The 23,389-nt window shown below is 34.8% G+C and overlaps 1 long non-coding RNA gene across 1 annotated transcript in view; it reads right to left on the reverse strand.

Annotated features, from left to right (window-relative positions):
• LOC139039615 (uncharacterized) overlaps positions 1-18,773 on the reverse strand; it is a 416,973-nt gene extending 398,200 nt beyond the window's left edge. Inside the window, exon 1 of the long non-coding RNA XR_011492949.1 lies at positions 18,681-18,773. This is a non-coding gene — a long non-coding RNA (uncharacterized lncRNA). The remainder of the gene's footprint in view (positions 1-18,680) is intronic.
• Between the last annotated feature and the right edge of the window lie 4,616 nt (positions 18,774-23,389).

Here is a 23,389-nt window from a genome sequence, read left to right on the forward strand (position 1 = left end):
AAGGAAATAAACAGGCTCAAAGGCTCATAGGTGTCAGACTTTAACAAATTCTTATAACATAGTTGCTTAAAGTAAATATGAAAAAACAATGCCTTGTGTATTGCTAATCACATGAACTTAACATTATAAACATATCTCAAATAATCATAATCTTGTCTATATGAAATAGGAATGCAATCCACATAGAAAGTAAATAGACTCCTGGGTATTATAATTGAAAGAGTTGGTTAGAAACACTAATCTTTATTTTAATCTATCAATTTCAAGCAGTTTTATTATTTGAATAGAAGTAGTGACAAGCAAAAAAAAGGCCACATCATGAGTTTGAAAAATATAGCTAGGTAGAACTACTACAACCAAATTAAACAAAGTCCTTATTGATAGATACTTTGTTGATGAGTCTCTGAATTATAATGACTGGGTTTTTTAAGCACAGTAGCAAAATGAATAACATTTGGAAGCACAATATAAATTTGTCCCTATAAAAGATTTATTTTTAAATAAAGAATTGCACAAAGAGACAGAAAATAATCTGTATGAATCTTAGAAATATAAAAGGAAGTAGAGAACAGATTCTTCCATGTTACACATAGTGTGGTAATCTTTTTTATAAAATTGCAAACAACTGACAGCAAAGAAGGGATTTTTAAGTAACTCATACAGAAAAAAAGTAGTCTAAATAAAAATGGAAAGCAGAGTATTTGGAGGGTTTTTTTTTTTTTTTAAATTTATGCTTACCCAAGAGTAGAAATACAGGACAACATTACAGTTTGGGATCACTAAATAGACCAATGTGGTGATATAGTATTGACAAAAAAAAGGATGACCTGAATTCTAAGAGCAAGTAGTTTTTACTTTAGAGGATTGCAGAGAGAACAGGTACAAGATCTTCAAAGAAGAGGAAAACCACATTATTCAGTGAGTCAGCAAAGGACTTGGGTTTCATCTCATTCATAGCTGGAACGAGGGCCAGTCCTGATCAACCATCATGATACTCATCACAGCAAATCAAAATATCCAATTTTCAAACTAATTATGAGTAGAATATAGGATAAATCCAGACTGACATATAAACTGATCTGGATGACTACTAAAGTGTCCTCATTTCATAAGTTGGCACATTCAGAATGACTGTTGTAACAAGGAGTTTTGCATGTGTTCCTCAGTTCAGTTCAGTCACTCAGTTGTGTCCAACTCTTTGCGACCTCATGGACTGCAGCACACCAGGCCTCCCTGTCCATCACCAACTCCCAGAGTTTACCCAACTCATGTCCATTGAGTAGGTGATGCCATCCAGCCATCTCATTCTCTGTCATCCCCTTCTCCACCCATCTTCAAAATTTCCCAGCATCAGGATCTTTTCAAATGAGTCGCATCAGGTGGCCAAAGTTTTGGAGTTTCAGCTTCAGCATCAGTCCTTCCAATGAGCACCCAGGACTGATCTCTTTTGGATGGACTGGTTGGATCTCCTTCCTGTCCAAGGGACTCTCAAGAGTCTTCTCTAGCACCACAGTTCAAAGGCATCAATTCTTCGGGCACTCAACTTTCTTTATAGTCTAACTCTCACATCCATGCATGACTACTGGAAAAACCATAGCTTTGACTAGATAGACCTCTGTTGGCAAAGTAATGTCTCTGCTTTTTAATATGCTGTCTAGGTTGGTCATAACTTTCCTTCCAAGGAGTAAGCATCTTTTAATTTCATGGCTGCAGTCACCACCTGAAGTGATTTTGGAGCCCAAAAAAATAGTCTCTCACAGTTCCCACTGTTTCCCCATCTATTTGCCATGAAGTGATGGGAACGGCGCCATGATCTTAGTTTCCTGAATTTTGAGCTGTAAGCCAACTTTTTCACCCTCCTCTTGCACTTAGAAGCTCTTTAGTTCCTCACTTTCTGCCATAAGGTGTTATCTGCATATCTGAAGTTATCAATATTTCTCCCGGCAATCTTGATTCCAGCTTGTGCTTCTTCCAGCCCAGCGTTTCTCATGATGTACTCTGCATATAAGTTAAATAAGCATGGTGACAATATACAGCCTTGACGTACTCCTTTTCCTATTTGGAACCAGTCTGTTGTTCCATGTCCAGTTCTAACTATTGCTTCTTGACCTGCATACAGATTTCTCAAGAGGCAGGTCAGGTGGTCTGGTATTCCCATCTCTTGAAGAATTTTCCACAGTTTATTGTGATCCAAACAGTCAAAGGCTTTGTCATAGTCAATAAAGCAGAAATAGATGTTTTTCTGGAACTCTCTTGCTTTTTTGATGATCCAACAGATGTTGGCAATTTCATCTCTGATTCCTCTGCCTTTTCTAAATCCAGCTTGAACATCTGGAAGTTCATGGTTCATGTATTGCTGAAGCCTTCCTTGGAGAATTTTGAGCATTACTTTGCTAGCATGTGAGATGAGTGTAACTGTGCAGTAGTCTGAGCATTCTTTGGGATTGCCTTTCTTCGATATTGAAGTGAAAACTGATCTCCAGTCCTGTGGTCACTGAAGAGTTTTACAAATTTGCTGGCATATTGAGTGCAGCACTTCACAGCAGCATCTTTTAGGATTTGAAATAGCTCAACGGAATTCCATCACCTCCCCTAGCTCTATTCGTAGTGATGCTTCCTAAGGCCCACTTGACTTCACATTCCAGGATGTCTGGCTCTAGGTAAGTGATCACACCATTGTGATTATCTGGGTCATGAAGATCTTTTTTGTACAGTTCTTCCGTGTATTCTTGCCACCTCTTCTTAAAATCTTCTGCTTCTGTAAGGTCCATACCATTTCTGCCCTTTATTGAGCCCACCTTTGCATGAAATGTTCCTAGTTATTGTATAAAAATGCATAGAGGTTGATAGCTTTTCTAGAGAACCTCATGCTACCCCTTGGGGTGACCCAGCCTTGAGTAGCTGGAGGCAAATTATTGATATGGAAATTCAGTTCAGTTCAATCACTCGGTTGTGTCCAACTCTTTGTCACCCCATGGACTGCAGAGCACCAGGCCTCTCTGTCCATCACTAACTCCTGGAGTTACTCAAACTCATGTCCATCAAGTCAGTGATGCCATTCAGCTGTTTCATCCTCTGTCATCCCCTTCTCCTTCTGCCTTCAATCTTTCCCAGTATTAGGGTCTTTTCAAATTAATCAGTTCTTCACATCAGAAGGCCAAAGTATTAGAGGTTCAGCTTCAGCATCAGTCCTTCCAATGAGCACTAAGGACTGATGTCCTTTAGAATGTACTGGTTGGATCTCCCTGCTATCCATCTTCTCCAATGCCACAGTTCAAAAGCATCAATTCTTCTGTGTTCAGCTTTCTTTATAGTCCAACTCTCACATCCATACATGACTAAGGGAAAAACCATAGCCTTGACTAGACAGACCTTTGTTGGCAAAGTAATGTCTCTGCTTTTTAACATGCTGTCTAGGTTGGTCATAATTTCTTTTCAAGAAGTGTCTTTTAACTTCATGGCTGCAGTCACCATCCACAGTGATTTTGGAACCCAAAAAATAAAGTCTCACTGTTGCTACTGTTTCCTTATCTATTTGCCATGAATGATGGGACCAGATGCCATGATCTTAGTTTTCTGAATACGAGTTTTAAGCCAACTTTTTCACCCTCTTCTTTCACTTTCATCTGGAGACTCTTTAATTCTTTGCTTTCTACCATAAGGGTGGTGTCATCTGCATATCTGAGGTTATTGATATTTCTCCCTGCAATCTTGATTCCAACTTGTGCTTCATCCAGCCCAGTTTTTCTCATGATGTACTCAAGTGGAAATATATAATTAGACAGATATATTGTCAAGTTATACCATTCATTTAGGGGAGTGAGTTCATGAATATTAGCATATTACTATCAGTAACTAACAACAAAATCCACCTAAATAAAAGTTGAGTGCATGAGCACATAATGAGAATGTATCATGAACCAAGAATTATAAATTATCCAATTATGTACACTTGAATTTAGAAATAATTAAAAAGAATAAACTAAAATTCTTTCACAGTAATTAAATCTCCTGACCAGTTAGAGATCTTATAACCACACACTACTGTGTTGAATGGTGGTGGTTTAGTCGCTGAGTTGTGTCCGACTCTTACGACCCCATGGTCTATAGCCCGCTAGGCTCCTCTTTCCATTGGACTCTCCAAGCAAGGATACTGGAGTGGGTTTCCATTTCCTTTGTTGAACAGAAGGGGAAAAATCTCAAGCCAGAATTTTGAAAAAATGATTTTTCATACTCAAGTTTTACATAGAGTTCACAGTTCTAAAAGAACCAAACAGTGCTATATTTAGCAGGAGATATTTTACTTTAAATGTCAAAGCCTACTCAACATATAATAAGTCCTCAAACACAATTACCTATTAATACTAAGAAACCATCTGTTAAAAGGATAGGTAAAAGACCAATGCCTGAAAAGAAAAGTGAGAAGTATGAGTAAGTAAACCACAGTGCAGATCTTCCTTCATTTACAATGGGGTTAAGTTCCGATAAATTTATTGTAAGTTGAAAATACCTAAGTCAAAAATGCATTACAACACCTAACCTACCAAACATCATGGCTTAAACTAGTCTATCTTAAACATGCTCAGAACACTTACATTAGCACACAGTTGGGCAAAATCATCAAACACAAAGCTTTTAATATAAAATGTTGAATATCCCATTGTAAGTTATTAAATACTGTACTGAAAGTGAAAGTGAAGCTGAAACTCCAATACTTTGGCCACCTGATGCAAAGAGCTGACTCATTTGAAAAGACCCTGATGCTGGGAAAGATTGAGGGCAGGCGGAGAAGGGGACGACAGAGGATGAGATGGTTGGATGGCATCACCAACTCAATGGACGTGGGTTTGGGTAGACTCTGGCAGTTGGTGATGGACAGGGAGGCCTGGCGTGCTGCTGTTCATGGGGTCACAAAGAGTCGGACACGACTGAGCAACTGAACTGAATTGAAAGTGAAAAACACAATAGCTGTGTTGGTACAGGATGGTTTTAAGAGTGTGTGTGTGTGCACTCAATCATGCCTGACTCTGTGACCCCATGGCTATATCCCTCCAGGCTCCTCTCTCCATGGAATTTTCCAGGCATGAATATTGGAGTGGGTTCATTTCCTACTCCAGGGCTATAAGTGTATCAGTTATTTCTTCTCATGATCACATGGCTGACTGGGAGTTTCAAAACACTGCTGCTGCCCAGTATCACCAAAGTAACATGCCACTGCCACTAGCCCAGTAAAAATTCAAAAATTTGAAGTTACAGTTTGTACTGATGCACATTGCTTTTGTATTTTCATAAAGTTGAAAATTTAAGTTGAACCATCTTAAGTCAAGGACCATCTGTATAAGAAATATGATTAACACATAAGAAAAATATTGTAACTATGTATGGTGAAGGATGTTAATTAGACTTATCATGATCATCTCATAATCTATACAGATATCAAATTGTTATATTACACACCTGAAACTAATATGTTATATGCCAACTGTACCTCAACAAAAAAGAAATGCTATCAAATAAAAAAAATGGGAAATATACAATCTCATTCACAGTAACTATTTTTAAAATATATCAAAAGAATAATACACTTAAATGTTCATGAATCAGATTTGAAAGCTTTAAAAGTCTAAGAATATCCACTGTTGAAGAGAATCTGGGGAAGCCAGCACAAAAGCATACCACTGGTGAGAATATGAACTAAAGCTTCCTTTCTGGAAGGCAACTTGGGACTATATACCTAAAAATAAAATGTGTGTATCATTGGAAAAAGTCAAAGCCTGCTACCTCAGTAAATTATTTTGATTTGAGGATGCTATTAATACATGTCAGCCATGCATATTTCCCTCTTTAGATTCACTGGGCATGACTTTATATGCATAGCTCATATGATAATACTCAATTATTCAGATAAGAATTTAGAAAATAAGCTAAAGTAGAGGTTCCAGCTTATGAACATGATGTTTAGCTTACCAAATATCCTATGGGTTGCTAAAAAAAAAAAAGTGTGAGTAGAGATGAATAAACAGGCAAACACGGTTTAGTAAAAGGCCATGGGTTCTTTTTATCCTTAGGCCAGTACAATTTAATCGAGTCTGAACTATCTTTGCACGTTAGTAAAGGCAGCCACCAGAGAATGTTAGCTGTGAGATTTTTTAGCAGAGGAAAACAGATAAATGAAAATGTGCTATCACTGCTTCTAGCTTAAATGAGCTCTTTCAATTTGGAGGTCATAAAATGATCATTCTATAAGAACAGTACCCATCATTTTCCTACTTCTTATGACTCAAAGATAAATTGTTAGATGTTTTCTTTGATGGAAGAAGGATCATCCAAAGTAGAATTAATCTTTTACCAAGCTTCAATCTAGGTGAAATTCAACCAGTTTAGAAAATATAAAGTAAATCAGCTCATCTGAGCCAAAACAAACTCTAACCACAGTAATTCTGACTTTACAATTTGAACTAAAAATAATCAACCAACCACTAGCTTTCAATGCAAGTGTAATGCCTTAATACTGTTTCTAATTCATTTTGCATTTTACAAAAAACTGACTTTTCAAATGGCTAAATTATCCAGATCAGAACTGTCAGTCCTCAGGTAAAATAGGGCCTTTGAAGAGTCAAAGATATATATCAGAGTTACTAAACTGTATGCAAAGTGACAGTAACAAGAAGGTTCCTAGTTATATTTAGAAAAAAAATTAAATATAGAAAATATTAACAAGTTCACCTTTTAAAGGACATATAGGGAAGAGTGGCTGCCTCTTCAACAATAATTAAAACTCTTAGACTAAGCTTTGAATTGAGACAGACTAAAAAGGTTAGATCTGGGAAGAACAAAATAAACAAAATACCAAAAACAAACCAAAAAACACTTAACTATGTGCCATTTGATTGTCTTTCCCTTATGGTCAATTTAAAGCAAAAACCAGACTCAGCAGCAAAAACCAGACTCAGCAAGATCAGTATTCAAATGATTACCTTACTGTTGCCCTCATCATAAAGAGATTAGGAGTAAAAGCAAACTATACCACCACTGGATCACAATTTTTACCCTGGCACTCCAAGATGGATTCTTCGTATCACTGTCTTCACATCCTTCAAAAGTCAGCACATGTGTCACTGTCCCCGGAAGGCCTCACCTGAGCCCATGGGCCTGGGTAAGTACCTTTCCTACATGTGATTATGATCCCCTAGTTTGGCACTGATTGTTCCACCTTGCTCTAAAATCATCAATGTATGTCACTCTGGTTTGAAACTGGGACCCATGTGGGATATTTCTCTACTTGAGAATGTCATAGCATATAGTGTCTAGTACCTTTTTGGAACATAAAGAATTATGTATGGTAATGGATGTTAACTAGATTTCTTGTGATCATTTCATAATAGGTACAAATACTGAATCATTATGGTGTACATTTGAAACTATTATACATCTATACCTCAAAAAATAAACATTGCATAAAAAGGAAAAAAAGAAACAAATTTCTGAATTTATGTAGTAGAGGATGAGGTGGTTGTATTTATTTGATACAATTCCCTTTGTGAAATCAGAAACATAAATTTATAGTTGCAATTACAATAACAGCTTCAAATCATGGAAAACTTATGCCTCCTCTACAATTCTTAATTTTCTCATCTGTAAAATGTGATAATTCATGAATTCTAGTTAGGAAAGACTGAGTTCCTTATAGAATTGTGTAAACTTTAAATAAGCATTTAAATATTATTACTTAAACTTATGAGGGTAAACCTATCAGATGCAAGTTCAATCCCTGGGTCAGGAAGATCCCCTGGAGGAGGGCATGGCAACTCACTCCAATACTCTTGGCTGGGGAATCCCATGGACAAAGGAGCCTGGCAAACTATAGTCCATAGGGTCATAGAGATTCAGAGACAATTGAAATGACTTAGCAAGCATGCAGTGTGTGTGAGTGAATAATCTACTTTTGAAACTGGACCAAGGAGTGCCTTTTCTGTCTGTGTTTTGGCAGTGTAACACTGGAAAAGATGAAGTAAATCACACTTTCTTCATGTTCTTCAATATTCATTATGAAGCCAAGCCAAAATAAGCCAGTAGAAATCATGTAGAACAGAAGTAGGAAAAGATGAAGTGGAAAAAATTACACAATGTCCTCTGTTCCATTCAAAATAAGTGAGTTTTCCTGATTCTTCAATAAGCAATTTGTTTCCTTAATCTTGATATAGTGCTACAGTTTCATAATTTTAAGATTCATTTTGAACACTGAAAAAGTCTAATCTGCAATACTCCAAGTGTATCCATTCCCTTCTGTGACCATTATTCACAAATTTTGCAATGACTGACAAAAGCAATGTTCCACAATCATTTTGATATGCCTACCACACAACTACCAAAACTACCAAAAGGGATCTCAAATGTTCTCTGAGTCATAGACAGCATTTGGAGACAGAACTTTCCCATAAATAAAGATGCTACATCATATAATGATTCATTGTGTTGAATTATGAGGGAACCAGAGGTTAGCAGTCATATGAAGTAATCAGTTTATCCATAAATTGCCCTTACTTTAAAATTTAATAATCTTGCTATCTCGAGTAAGATCAAGTTTTTTCAAATAATTTATTACATAAAAATTTTGAGTTTCATTATTTTACAGCTATTTTCTTCCTTTTCACCAAAATAAAATACAAAAACATGGTATAAATTTCTTAACGTTGACGTCTTTTGTCACCAATAATAAAGTTTTTCTCTATAGACCATCAGGAAAAAGTACAATGTACCTTCCAATGTCATTTTGCAATGAAATAAGGCTGAACTCAAAATAAGAACTCAAAATCTGTCCTATGCCAAGCATGGAGATTGATCTACATCCAGAGAACTGGATGAAGCAGAGAAGACTCCTGTGGCTGCATATTTGGGAATGAGCCAGAAAGGTTCATTTTCCCACACATGAAGGCAAAAATTCTTATTTGCAAACAATTGGACGGGGTACTCAAAACTACTGGCAAAACTTCCTTGGGCCCATCTAGTTCTGTAAGAAATGGAAAACTCAGGAGTAAACATGAAATCACCCAGAAAATAGATGTTTATAGGAAGCAACTGTCCCTATGGTAGCAAGATCAGGGGACAGGAGAGATGAAAAATGCTGTATTACTTTGATTGGCTGTATCAAAATTTAAGTTAAGTGAATCCAGACACAAAATCCAGCTAGCCCAGAATATAGCATTGGCTTCTCTCCTGCAAAATTAAAAAAAAAATTAAAAAGTTTTCAAAAGTAATATCCTATCCAAGCTATAAGCAGTGCTTGATGTATCTGCATCTTTTGACCCAGGAGAGAACTCACTCTCTGAAACATTATATTCACTTGATTCCTAGGATAACAACTGGTTGTCCTTCTTTACTACCAGTTGCTAACTGTCTTAGTTTCCTTGGTTGTACTGTTCAAGGATTTAGTCCTTAGACACATTTTCACATCTAGGATCACTCACTTTCCACATTCTATTGCATGCATGTTCAGTCACTCACATTCTATTATCCACTCCTACAAAGTTTTAAGATACTACATCTATGCTGATGAGCTTGAAATTTACATTTTAAGCTGACAGTTCTCACTATATTTCATACTTAACATGTTTAACAAATTAAAACTTGCTATTTAACATGTCCAAAATCAAATTATTTTTCTCCTCAGCTTCTTCCCTTAGTCTCCTTCATCTAAATAAATGGAAACACCAAATTTCCACTGACTGAAAACAAAAATTTAAACATCACAGTTGACTCTTCCCTTTCAGACTCTAAGTACAATTCACAAACAAATCTTAACAATGCACTCTCCAAATATATTAAAGATGTAACAATTTAGTATCATTTTAACCATGGCTACCTTGGTCCAAGACAGCACTAGGCTTAACCTGGATCACAGTTTTGCTTCTATGCTTTCCCTACTCTTCATCCTCAAAATAGAGTCACAGTCATGAAGTAAAATTGCTCTCAAAGTTCTCCAACAGTGTGTGATGAAAACACAGTCTTTTTGATGATTTAGCAAAGTCTGTAGGACCCAGGACCTTGATTTTTTTCTCTGATCTCATCTCGCACTTCTTTCTCTTTTGCTCATTTTACTCCAACTACATTAGATTCCCTGCTGTTCTTTGAATACAGTGAACTGCTACTGTAATTCCCTCTGCAGGTGATGATTTAATCTCAGATATCCATAGAAGCATCTTCACTTTCTTTAGATCCTTCCTTAAGTAACATCATATCACAGAGACTTCTGCAGACTACCTTAAATGAACACTTTCATTCTTCATCCACTCATCCTGCTTAATAGATTCTATTGCTTTTCACCATCCATTGTATTACATGCCAAATATTTTTCCTTTGTCTCCCACCCCATTCCTCCTAAAATGTAATGTCCTTTAGGGCAAGGAAAGTATGTTTGTTGTTATATTCCTTGTGCCTAGAATAACACCTGGCATTTACTAGATTCTCAAAGAAAATTTTAATGAATACCAGATACAAGAAAAAATGATAAAATAATTTCAAATGAGTATGTCAAAATGAAAGAATTATATGTACAATCAACACTACATGATGTTATGTGCATGTCAGTTTTGTGGATAAACTAATGTACCAGGATCCTGACTGGACTGCCTTTTAAGTGGGAAGAATAATATAAGGATAACCCAAGGTAGCATCCAGTCTGTGATATCAATGAACTAGTATATATTCAGTTCTATAGATATTCCTGTAAATCTTATATAAATGGATAACAATAATATGAATCATTAACTGGAAGTTTATCATTTTTCAGCAACAAAAAAAAATATGAATTTTGGGGCTACAGAAAACAGTAAGATAATGATTTGTATTTTAAATTCTTTCAACCAAAATACAGTAATAAATTCCAGGCATAGGGAAAATTCCATACATTCTGATTTGCAGTAATGGAGAAGTGAAAAAGTAATTTATAGCACATATAAACTTTAGCAGTAAGTATTTAAATGATTGATTTAAATTGTACATGAGTATTTGCTTTGTCAATTGATTAAGTAAATAATTATTGCAAGTTCTGGTTTAAGATGGCTGAGTAGAAGGATGTGCGCTCATCTCCTTCTGCAAGAGCACCAAAATTACAACTAGCTGTTGAACAACCTTCAACAGGAGGATGTTGGAACCCACAATAAAAGAGATACTCTTCATCCAAAGACAAAGAAGAAGGCACAGTAATAAGGTAGGAGGGGCATAATCATGATAAAATCAAATTCCATACCCACCTGGTGGGTGACCCACAGACTGGAGAACAATAATACCAAATAAGTTCTTGCACCATTGTGAAGGTTCTGAACCTCACATCAAGCTTCCCAGCCTGGGGAATCTGACAAAGGGACTGGAAATCCCAGGGAATCTGGCCTTGAGGGCCAGCAGGATTTGATCACAGGTCTTCCAGAGGAGAGGGAAACAGACTCCAGTCTTGGAGACACAAAAAACTTTTGAATTCACAAAGACCCAGAGGAGAGGAGCAGTGACCCCACAGGAGACTGAACCAAAACGACCTGCTAGTGTCAAAGGGGCTCCTGTGGAGGTGTGGGTCAGCAGGGGCTCACCACAGGGATGGGGACACTAGAGGGTCCCCCTACCATAGAGCCTGTAGGCCCCAGGACTCGGTTTCTTTAGGCCAAACAACTTCCAGGGAGGTAGTGCAACCCCACTCATCAACAGATAACTGGATTAAAGCTTTACTGAGCAAAGCCCTGCCCACCAGTTTTTCCCATGCCAGTGCCTCCCATCAAGAAGCTTACACAAGCCTCTTAGCCTTATCCATCAGAGGGCAGACAGAAGAAGCCAGAAGCACAATCTCACAGTGGCTGAAACACAAACCATATTACAGGAAGTTAATCATGATGAAAAAGCAGAAAGTTACATCCCAGATGAAGAGACAAGATAAAATCCCAGAAAAAAAACTAAATGAAGATAGGCAACCTTCCAGAAAAAGAATTCAGAATAACGATAGTGAAGATGATCCAGGATCTTGGGAAAAGAATGGAGGTAAAGATTGGGAAGATGCAAGAAATGTTTATCAAAGACCCAGAAGAACTGAATAGCAAAGAAACAGAGATGAATGATACACTAAAAGGAATCAACAGCAAAATAACTGAGGCAGAATGGATAAATGACCTGGAGGACAGACTGATGGAAATCACTGCCACAGAACAGAATACAGAAAAAAGGATGAAAAGAAATGAAGACAGCCTAAGAGATCTCTAGGACAATATTAAATGCACCAACATTTTCATCACAGGGGTCCCAGAAGGAGAAGAGAGGAAGAATCTGAGAAAATATTTGAAGAAATAATAGCTGAAAAATTCCTGAACATGGGAAAGGAAATGATCAACCAAGTACAGGAGGCAGAGAGTCTCAGGAAGGATAAACCCAAGGAGGAGCAAACCAAGACACAGAGTAATCAAACAGACAAAAATTAAAGATAGACTTAAAATATTAAAAGCAACAAGAGAAAAACAGCAAATAATATACACAGGAACTCCCATCAGGCTATCAGCTAATTTTTTAACAGAAACTCTACAAGCCAAAAGGGAAGCCATGATACATTTAAAGTGATTGAAAGGGAAGACCCTACAACCAAGAATACTCCACCCAGCAAGACTCCCCTTCAAATTTGATGGAGAAATCAAAAGCTTTCCAGACAAGCAGAAGTTAAGAGAATTCAGCGCCACCAAACCTGCTTTACAACAAATGCTAAAGGAACTTCTCTAGGCAGGAAACACAAGAGAAGGAAAAGACCTATAGAAAATAAACCCAAAATAATTAAGAAAATGGTCACAGGATCATCAGTTCAGTTCAGTTCAGTCGCTCAGTCATGTCCAACTCTTTGAGACCCCATGAATTGCAGCACGCCAGGCCTCCCTGTCCATCACCAACTCCTGGATCATACATATCAATAATTACCTTAAGTGTAAATGGATTAAATGCACCAACCAAAAGACATAGACTGGCTGGTAGATGAAAACATGTGTATGTACTCATTTCCACTTAAATCACATCACTCGGCTTTATCCCTTCCCCAAATTGTATGTAGTTATATTATACTGTTAAGTTAATCATGTTTCCTTTATGGCTTGCAATTGTAATTATCTTTTATTTTTTGTCTGGCTGTTGATTGTGAAGACTGATAAACATCTTTTACTATTGAGATTATGTAACTATTACTCACTTAATACCATGGTATCATGATTGGTCAACAGAAACATAGAATTCTGTATCACCAAAACTAGGGTCTAACAGAAAAATCTGTAATCACTTTTAAAAATCCAGGTGCATATCAGAATTATTGTGACTATTTAAAAATACAATTTCTCAGGTATTGCTTTTCTTTTCCAGAGTTCCAGATATGTTTCTAATGAGCAGTCATGTTTAAAAACAACTGGACTGTATGATGATCTTTTGCTTTGATCTAGTTTGTTTCACTTTTTCTATTTCATATTCACTGCTCCCAATTCATTTAGTTATGGTCTTCAATTTCTCCATCTCTGCATTTTTTCTGAAGTTCTTTCTTAAGCATTTATCAAGTGTAATAGAAAAAACACTTGATAAAGGCTTGAGAAATATATATATACGGCTTCACTTGTGGCTCAGCTGGCAAAGAATCCACCTGTAATGCAGGAGACCTGGGTCTGATCCCTGGGTTGGGAAGATTCCGTGGAGAAGGGAAAGGCTATCCAGTCCTGTATTCTGGCCTGGAGAATTCCACAGACTGTAGGGACCGTGGGGTTGCAAAGGGTCGGACAAGACTGAGTGACTTTCACTTCACTTCATGTGTGTGTGTGTGTGTGTGTGTGTGTGTGTGTGTATGAAGACTTATGAAGTTTTGCCAAACTAAAAAATTATGACATTTTGATTCCACTTGTTTGACTTAGTATGAATAGAATGCTAGATTTCTAATTTTAAAAATAGATATGCAACAAGCAACAAAGGTTTACTGTATAGCACAGGGAACAATAGTTAATAGCTTGTATTAACATATGATGGAAATAATTTCAAAAATAATATATATGTATTTGGGTAACTGAATCACCTTGCTGTGCACTTGAAACATTGTAACATACTTGAAACATTGTAAGTCAACTACACTTCAATAATATATATATACTTAAAACACCAAAAAAGTAAAGAATTATTAACTGAGCCTTACCTATGTGTCCTACACCTAAAAATGGAAAGGCACATCCTCCCCCTTAAACCATAGGAAAAATGTAAATCAGTGCTTTAAAAGAAGCCTGTGAAATCAATTAATGTAATCTACCACATCAACAGGCTAAAGAAGAAAAAGCCACAGACCATGTTAATGAAAACAGAAAAGCTGTTTGACAAACTCCACACACATATTCATCACAAAAACTCTCAGTAAACTAGGCATAGGGAAGAAATTTTCAGTTTGTTAAAGACTATCTGCAAATAACTTACAACTAATATTATAGTTATCAGAAAAACTAAAAGCTTCCCCACTAAAATAAGGGGAAAAAAACAAGGATATTTCCTTTTATCACTATTTTTCAACTTCATACTGGACATCCTAGCTAATTCAATAAAAAAACAAACAAACAAACAAAAAAGGTATACTGATTGAGAAGAAAGAAAGCTGTCTTTATTTACAGATGACACGTTAATCTATGTTTGAAATCTGAAAGAAAACCATGACAAAGGATTCCTGGAACTGAAAAACAATTATAATAAGGTTGCAGGATATATGGTTATTATACAAAAGTCAATCACTTTTCTATATACCAATAATGAACAAGTGGAATTTGAAATTAAAAGTACAATGCTATTTATATTAGCATCCAAAATATAAAATATTAAGATAGAATTCTAAGAAAATATGTGTTTGATCTATATGATGAAAATGATAAAACTCTTGAGGAAAGAAGTCAAATAAAAGTTAAATAAATGGAAAGATATTCCATATTCAGGGTTGAAAGTGAAGTGAAGTGAAAGTTAATCACTCAGTTGTGTCCAACTCTTTGATGCCCCATCAAAGAGTAGCCCACCAGGCTCCTCTGTCCATGGAATTCTCCAGACAAGAATTCTGGAGTGGGTGGCCATTCCCTTCTCCAGGGGATCTTCCCAACCCAGGGATGGAACCAAAATCTCCCACATAGCAGGTGGTCTCTTCAGTGTCTGAGGAAATATCATATTCAGAGTTAGAAATACTCAATGTTGTCAAGATGTCAGTCATCCCAACCTAATATATAGATTCAATAAAATCCCAGTTGAAAATGCCAGCAAGTTATTTTACTACTGTCAATCAAATGATTCTAGAATTTATAAAAAGAGTCAAAAGACCCAGGATAATCAACATAATATTGAAGGAGAAGAAAAAAAATAGAACTAATACTACTTGAGTTTAAGACTCACTAGAAAGATAGAATAATTAAGACAGTGAGGTACTGGCAAAGAATAAACAAACAGATCCATAAAACAGAACAGACCCCAGCAATAGACCCATGTAAATATAGTCAACTGCTCTCTTTGACAAAGGAGCAAAAGCAGTACAATAAAGCAAATGGTGTTGGAAACTGGACATTCACGTGCAAAAAATTAATCTATAAACAGATTTTATGCCCTTCACAAAAATTAACCCAAAATGGAACTTTGACCAAAATATGAGATTCAAAACTCTGATATTCTCAGAATATGACACAGGAGAAAATCTAGAACTTGGGTTTGGTAATGACTTTTTAGATATAACATCAAAGACATGGGATTTTCTTGAATCTATGTATTAGGTTGGGATGACTGACATCTTGACAACATTGAGTATTTCAAAGACATGATTCATGTAACAAAGAATTGGTTAGCTGGATTTCATTAAAATTAAAAACTTATGCCCTGTGAAAGCACTGTCAGTAGAGTAAAAAGACAAGCTACAGGGTGGGAGAAAATATTTGCAAAAGACAAATCTTATCAAGGCCTGTTATCCAAATATATGAAAAACTAAAACAAAAACTCTTTAGTCTTAACAATAAGAAAACAACCCAATTAAAAAATGGACCAAAGACCTTAAGAGACACTTCACAAAGAAAATATATTAATAGCAAATAATCATATGAAAAGAAATTCCTTGTCACACGTCATCAGGAAAATGCAAATTAAAACAATGAAATACTACAGCACACTTGGAATGATCAAAATCCACTGGCAGCACCAAATGCTGGTGAGACTGGGAAGCAACAGAAACTCTCGATTGCTGATGGGAACACAAAGCGCTACAGCCACTTTGGAAGGTAGTTTGGCTCTTTCAACAAAACTAAGCATTTCTCTTGCCATACAATCCAATAACTGTGCTCCTTGGTATTTACCCAAAGGAGTTGAAACCTTATGACTACAGAAAAATACATACACAGACGTTTATAGCAGCTTTATTATTAATTATGAAAACTTGGAAGCAACTACAATATTCTTCAGTACACAAATGGAAAATAAACAGTGGTTCATCCAGACAAAGGAATATTGTTTAGGACTAAAAAGAAATGAGCTATCAAGCCATGAAAGGATATTAAGAAAATTAAATGCATATTACTAAGTGAAAATAGCCAATCTGGAAAGGCTACATCCTGTATGATTTCAACTATACAGTGTTCTAAAAATGGTAAAACTATGGAAGCACTAAAAATATAAGAGATTTCCAATGATTAGGGGTTCAGAAGGGATGTACAAGTGGAGCACAGAGTATTTTTTATTTTCATAGAAGAGTGAAACTATTTTGCATGATATACAAATATATATATATGAATGTGTATGTATATATATGTGTATGGACAAAGAGTGTCATAAGCTATGGTAATTTGAGATTGGAAAATAATGACCAATAATTTGTGGCTGAGTAATAAAAACACCATTAAATGATATTAACCATGCATGTATGGAATTGGAATTTAATTGAGAAGACATGATAGATTCACCACCTAAACATGTTTTCTTCTTCCCTGGTTACTTGAATAAGACACTTAGAATATTAGTATGGATGTAATTGTTTCAAAGCCTCAGTCATTAGAAACAAATGATAATCTACTTAGGAGTAAAGACAAAAAAATTGCAAGAATCTTTAAAGAGCTTAGACTAGAAATTTTAATTTTTTTTATATTCCCAAAGTTTAGTTTACCTAATTACAATTGATAATTTATCTTGTTTTATAATATAAATCAATCATTATGCAATAACCTGACAAAGTCCTGATATATCTTAAAATTTATCCTCAATATTGACCATATCTTTTTCTAAAACAATCTACAAAGAATCTACCTGAAATTATTTTTGAGTGAATATATTTTTCTAAAAGAAAAAAAGCAGCTATTTTGGTAAATACTTTAGAGACCATAATATACATAAAATGACAAAAATGTTTAAATAGACTTATTTAGAGTAACATAAAAACAGATTTTGAAAAGCAAAGGCTTTTTTCTTTAAAGTTTTAAAAGTCCTAATGGAACTGTTCCTAGTCACATAAAATGCCAAATATGCATTGTTTCTTACTTTAAATACTTATTAAAAGACACAGTATAGGCTTTCTGGTTTGTTGTTTCTTTGTTCATAAAGTCTTTTCTGAAGTATTAGTGTGAAAAGTGAAAATGTTAGTCACTCAGTCATGCTCAACTCTGTGATCCCATGGACTGTAGTCCTCCACGCCCCTCTGTCCATGGGATTCTCCAGGCAAGAATTCTGGAGAGCCATTCCTTTCTCCAAGGGATCTTCCCAACACAAGGATCAAACCTGGCTCTCCTGCGCCATAGGCAGATTCTTTACCATCTGAACTACCAGCGAAGCCCATTAGTAAACATATTAACCATAAAAATGAACTTGTGAGGGATATTTGCTAAGAAAACTAAATTGACAAGTTTCATGTTGGTACGCCTGTACCGTGGCTACAAGTTTACTGAAAGAAATTGAATGTAGGTCAGAATATACACCTTGCCAATCTCCTGTCTTTTATTTACAAAACGACTCTATAACCACTTTCACTTACTCCTTAATTCAGATCACAACTGCATCATTTAAGTGTTCCATAAATTGGCAACAGTGGATATCCCAAATCCCAAATCCCAAATGATGGCAACATGCATTCCCAGTAAATTACTTTACACCAAGTTCAACGCACTAATATTTTAGTAGTTCAAGAAGACACCTGGAACAGTACAGGCACAGACTTACAATAGCACCCTGAAAACCGGAAAGCAAGCTGAGAAGGACAAGAGCACAACTACTATAAACTAAATGCAACAAGCTAAAGAACAACTGCTGTAGCTGACTAATATAGAATGTTATCCGCAATGTTGTTCCATTCACATTTTTCCACAAGGTTTCACAGAGAGTAATGGGATATTGAATACCTGTAATTCTGCCAAAAACAGACTACTCAATAACTCTTACATGCAAAAATATACATATACTTTAGACCCATGGAAATTTCTTAGTAACAGAAACTAAATTAGAATAAACAACTACATTTCTTGAATGAGACGAAAGAATTCTAAGGAATAGGAGAAAACAAAAAGAGTGCAAAGTGAGAAGAAAAAAAAGAGGATATCTCTCACTATAATTTCCATGTTTCAACAAACTTTTGCATCCTTAAAACACAACACCATGACAACATGCCCAAGTAAATAATTTTTAAAAAGTATCATTCCTACCTCTCTTTTGTACTGGTCAAAAGGGAGCATCATCTTGGGATGATTTTCTGTAAGCAATGAATCTTTTATTCTTAATTTTCTCAAATTCATGGAGATAAACCTGTGAATAAACCAGCACACAAAAGTACATTATCCAAGTGGCCCCTTTAATTGAAAATCCCTTAGAGATTTCTATTCTCTAATAGAGAATGTCCAAGTATATTTATATCTTGTCAAGTCACATATTGTGTAGCCAATAAGTTTCCATGATTGTTATGTTACTACTATGACATTCACAATAATTGAGATTATTTTTATAAAATAGTGATCAACTAATCATAAAGAAAATAGAAGTTACACATTAAAACAAACATACTTCTTAAAAAACACATCTGAAAACAGTAATTGTAAACTACAAAAAGGATTTAAAGTTGCTCTTTCGCATAATGTTAGGAAAGTGTATTCTCTAATTCAGTATATAACAATTTTTTACAAGTTACTTTGAGTATGTGCTATAATATGCTAGAAAATGTACAAAGGGTGACTAAACAATTCCTTTATAACAGTGTACATAGTACCATAAACACATATATGAAAATCAAGTACAAATATCAAAGCTTTGCTTTAATATTTAATATTAATATCTGCTTTAACATTTAAAGCAAATAGTATTATTTGCTTTATTATTAGTTTTAATATTTTAATACTATATATATAGTATATATATATTATATATTTAATACTATATATGTATTAGCATATTTAAAGCAAACATATTATTGGCTTTATTATTAAATAGTATTTAAAGGAAATAATATTAAACTACATTAGGGAGTAGCTTGTGTAGTCAGAAACAAAGAAGTGCAAGTTGTGAGTTACAAGTTCAGGCAAGGTGAAAAGGCATTGAAGTTATTTTCCAGATTCAAGGAAATCTGTAACACTTGAAGATTACTTTTTCACAAGGTGAATAATTTCTGTTGGGTTTTGAAATTTCTCTAACACTTCAGAGGATGTGAGGGTCCATATTCCCTCATGGACATTCTGATTCAGACACCTCACACTTTTTAGCTGTTTCATAGAAATACATGTGCAGAGAAAATGCCTAAAGCCCTGTTAGAATATACCCATCTTATTTCAATCTGTAATGTCATCTAAAGGTTAATTTAAATAATGAATTCATTTTAATTGCTTTAGATATTAGACCAACCAGTACTTTGGAGAGTTTTTCTTAAACAACTAATTTATAAGAAATCTCAATTTAAAATTCATGCAAAAGGTAAAACAAATGTCTCTATTGTTTTTTTCCACTCTTTAGTACATTTAAACTAAGTAAAAATATCATTCACTTATAAAATTGTCAAACAATACATGGGTATATTAGGTAATGCTTACATGTCCTGTTTTACTGGTCCCCAATACATTCTTTTCTGTTTCTCAGAGATAATATTTGAATAACCATCTGGGTCTTTTTCCTATGCAGTTGTACACACATTTATACAATAGCAGTATGGATTTTTTAAATAAAAATGAGATCATACATACTACAGATTATTTTTACAAATTAAAAATTTCCTCATGGAGCAAAAAATCATGAATATAGTTTCAGGTTATCACAAGGTAGTTATCACACTACCTCATTCTTTCTTAAAGGGAGCAGAGTATTCTACACTACAGATGTGCTAATATTTATGCAAACATTTCCTAGAGATGCTTGTATATGTTGCTTTTTAAAATTCCTCTTAAAATATTACTCTGGATATTCTTAAACAGGAGCTGAGCACATACACAAACATTTCTGTAGTTTCAATGTTTCTACAAGGGTTTCTAGTCCAAGGTATGTGCATTTAAAATTTTAATAGTTATTCATAAATAGACCTTAAAAAAGTTTAGTTTATATTTCTTTCAGAAATGTATGAAAATATATATTACCACTCATATTCATTACTAGGTATCATCAATCCTTTTTTTTTAACATGATATGCAGTAAATAGTATTCATAGATGTGAATCATTTTGCCTTTAACTGATTTTTCAATGAGTTGGAACATTTGTTCCAGATACTTAACTGACTTATTCTACTGAAGTAGAAATAGAAAGACTATCTTGTCACTAATTATGAAACAATTTTCAATGTTCAAATCTAGTGTGTGGACACTTTTACCACATTTAAGTTATTTGAACATCTTCAACTTCTAATATAGTATTATCCAGAGGTATAACATTATTTTTTGATACAAATAGCTAGTTTTTCCAAAAGCACTTAATAGTTTATGTTTTGTCTTCTGTTACAATCCCTTTAAAATCTCATTTCTCTTTAGCCTGTTTTGAGTCCATCTTAATAATGTACTTACATTTCCTTCTTCATTGTATTCTTATTTGTGCCTTATTTTATTAGCCAAGCTATAAGAAAACATTTGTCTAAAATTAAGTAGCACTTGTGATAAAGAAAGGACAACAGACACAACTACACAATCTGTTATTTCCAATTCAGTCCCAGTGATAAAATGTCAAGGAGTTTACATGGCCTAAAACTAGAATGTGCATTTATATCCAATTACATAAATTCAAGTGATCTAAACATAAAATATGTTGTCACTATTGGTCTATAGGACAACTCTAAAAATAACTGTTGATATTTTCCAAAAAGTCAAAGTTAATATTTGTTACTACAGGTCTTTATACAACAAATTTTAAAAGGAAATAGGGAAAGCAAGCCAGCAATCAATTCAATATGCTTGTGAATCCCACTGCTGTGCGGAGACATTCATCACTCAGGAGTGAATAAACTCCTCATCCTGCTTCTACCAGGGGGCATTATTGGCCCAACAGTGAACATTAAAGGAAGAGCAGAGAGAATTGCAGCTAGAGAATTAACGAGAGGAAATGAGAGAGAAGGAAAACATTGTTCTAATCATTCTTTGAGTTCTTATAATTATGAAGTTAAATCATTCCTTGAGGGTTATTATCATGATAGCCTTATAACAGAGAGGAAGCTGGCAGATTAGGATAAAATATGTTGTTTCTGGGCTTGTATAAAAAGTAAATATAGAAAAAAGTAGCAAGAAAATCATTCCTTTTATAAAGAAACATCATTTTGACTTTAGCAATTCAGCAGTTGTTTATTAAGAGAAAATTTAGAACTAGAAGCCCTTTCCAAAGCAGTTTTGAGGAGATGTATAGAAAACAGGAACAAACTTTTTGTTTTGGTCATTGTTAATGGACTCTTGAAGATGTCTTCTCCAGATGTTTATTACTTTTATTGTTATTATAATTCAAATTAAATGCCTTTGGAATTCTTTATATTTAGAGTAGTTTAACCCATTTTCAAATCCTACAATCACAGTTCCTAAGACTCAGTAACTGGTTGAAAAAATAAACCAACTTAGTCTTATAAATAAGTTTAAGATCTTGAATCCAAACTCTGCCAACATCCCTCCCCTTAAATTCATTTGCATTCATATATAAATATTTGTCACATTTATATTTTTTAAATAACATGGTAGTGAAAGTCACATAACACAAAATTAATCCCTTTAAAGTAATTCAGTGGCATTTAGTACATTTATAATGTTGTGTAACTACTACCTTTATCTAGTTTCAAAACATCTCATCATTCCCAAGTAAAATCCATTATCCTTCAGGCAAGTTTCTCCCCATCGCCCTCTTCCTCAGGCACCACAAATCTATATTCTCTCTATGGACTCATCTTTTCTGGATATTTTATATAAATGGAGTCATAGAAGATAGGATCTTTCATGTCAAGTTCTTTCATCTCAGAGGTTTTCTGCATTGTAGCATACATCAGTACTTCATCCACTTTTATATCAGAATAACTTCTATTATATATACAAATATATATATACACTATAATTCATTCATCCATTCATCTGTTGATTGACATTTGGGCTGTTTCCACTTATATGTGCCTGTTTGAATGCCTGTTAACAAAATTCTTTTTAGCATATACCTAGGAGTAGAATAGTAGGGTTATATGGTAATCCTATATTGAACTTTTTGAGGAATCACCAGTCTCTTTTACATGTAGGCTGAACCCTTCCCAACAGCTATATTTAAGGATTCTAATTCCTCCATATTTCCACCAGCATTTGTCGTTTTCCTTTCTTGTTGTTATTGTTGCTGTTCTTTTGTTGTATGTGTGTTTTTAACTATATACCCTAAATTTTAGTGGGTATGAAATGGTACCTCATTGTGAATCTGACTTGGATTTCTCTAATAACTAATAAAGTAGACCATCTTTTCATGTGTTCACTGGCCATTTTTATGTAGTTGAAGAATGTCTATACAACATTTGTATTCCTAGAAAAAGAAGTTTTAAAATTTAGTTTCTCTGCTATGATTCTTCTAACATCCATTCTATTTCTTTATTCTAAGAGCAAAAAAAAAAAAAAAAGACTGTTTTAATTTCCACTGAAGAGGAAAAGTTAAAATTCTACAAAACCTCCTGCTCCTTCTGTCTCTGTAACTCAGCTTGTTCCTTGCAAATTCTGGATCATGTAGGTCACGTAGTCTCAGAAAGTGGGGATTCACAATACTAGGAACTGGAGTTTATCTCACTCACCCTTGTCCTGCTCTTTGTAATCACCCAACCCCTGCAAACCCACTTAATCATGCCTGTCAGTGTATAAAACTCTGTAACCCTTTGTTCATGGCTCAGAACTTGAGAGTGTTAACTCTTCTGGGCCCACCAGCATAATAAACTGAGTTCTCCAA

The sequence above is a fragment of the Odocoileus virginianus genome, chromosome 19 (genome assembly GCF_023699985.2).
Source record: "Odocoileus virginianus isolate 20LAN1187 ecotype Illinois chromosome 19, Ovbor_1.2, whole genome shotgun sequence".
In the NCBI taxonomy this organism is placed as follows: domain Eukaryota; kingdom Metazoa; phylum Chordata; class Mammalia; order Artiodactyla; family Cervidae; genus Odocoileus; species Odocoileus virginianus.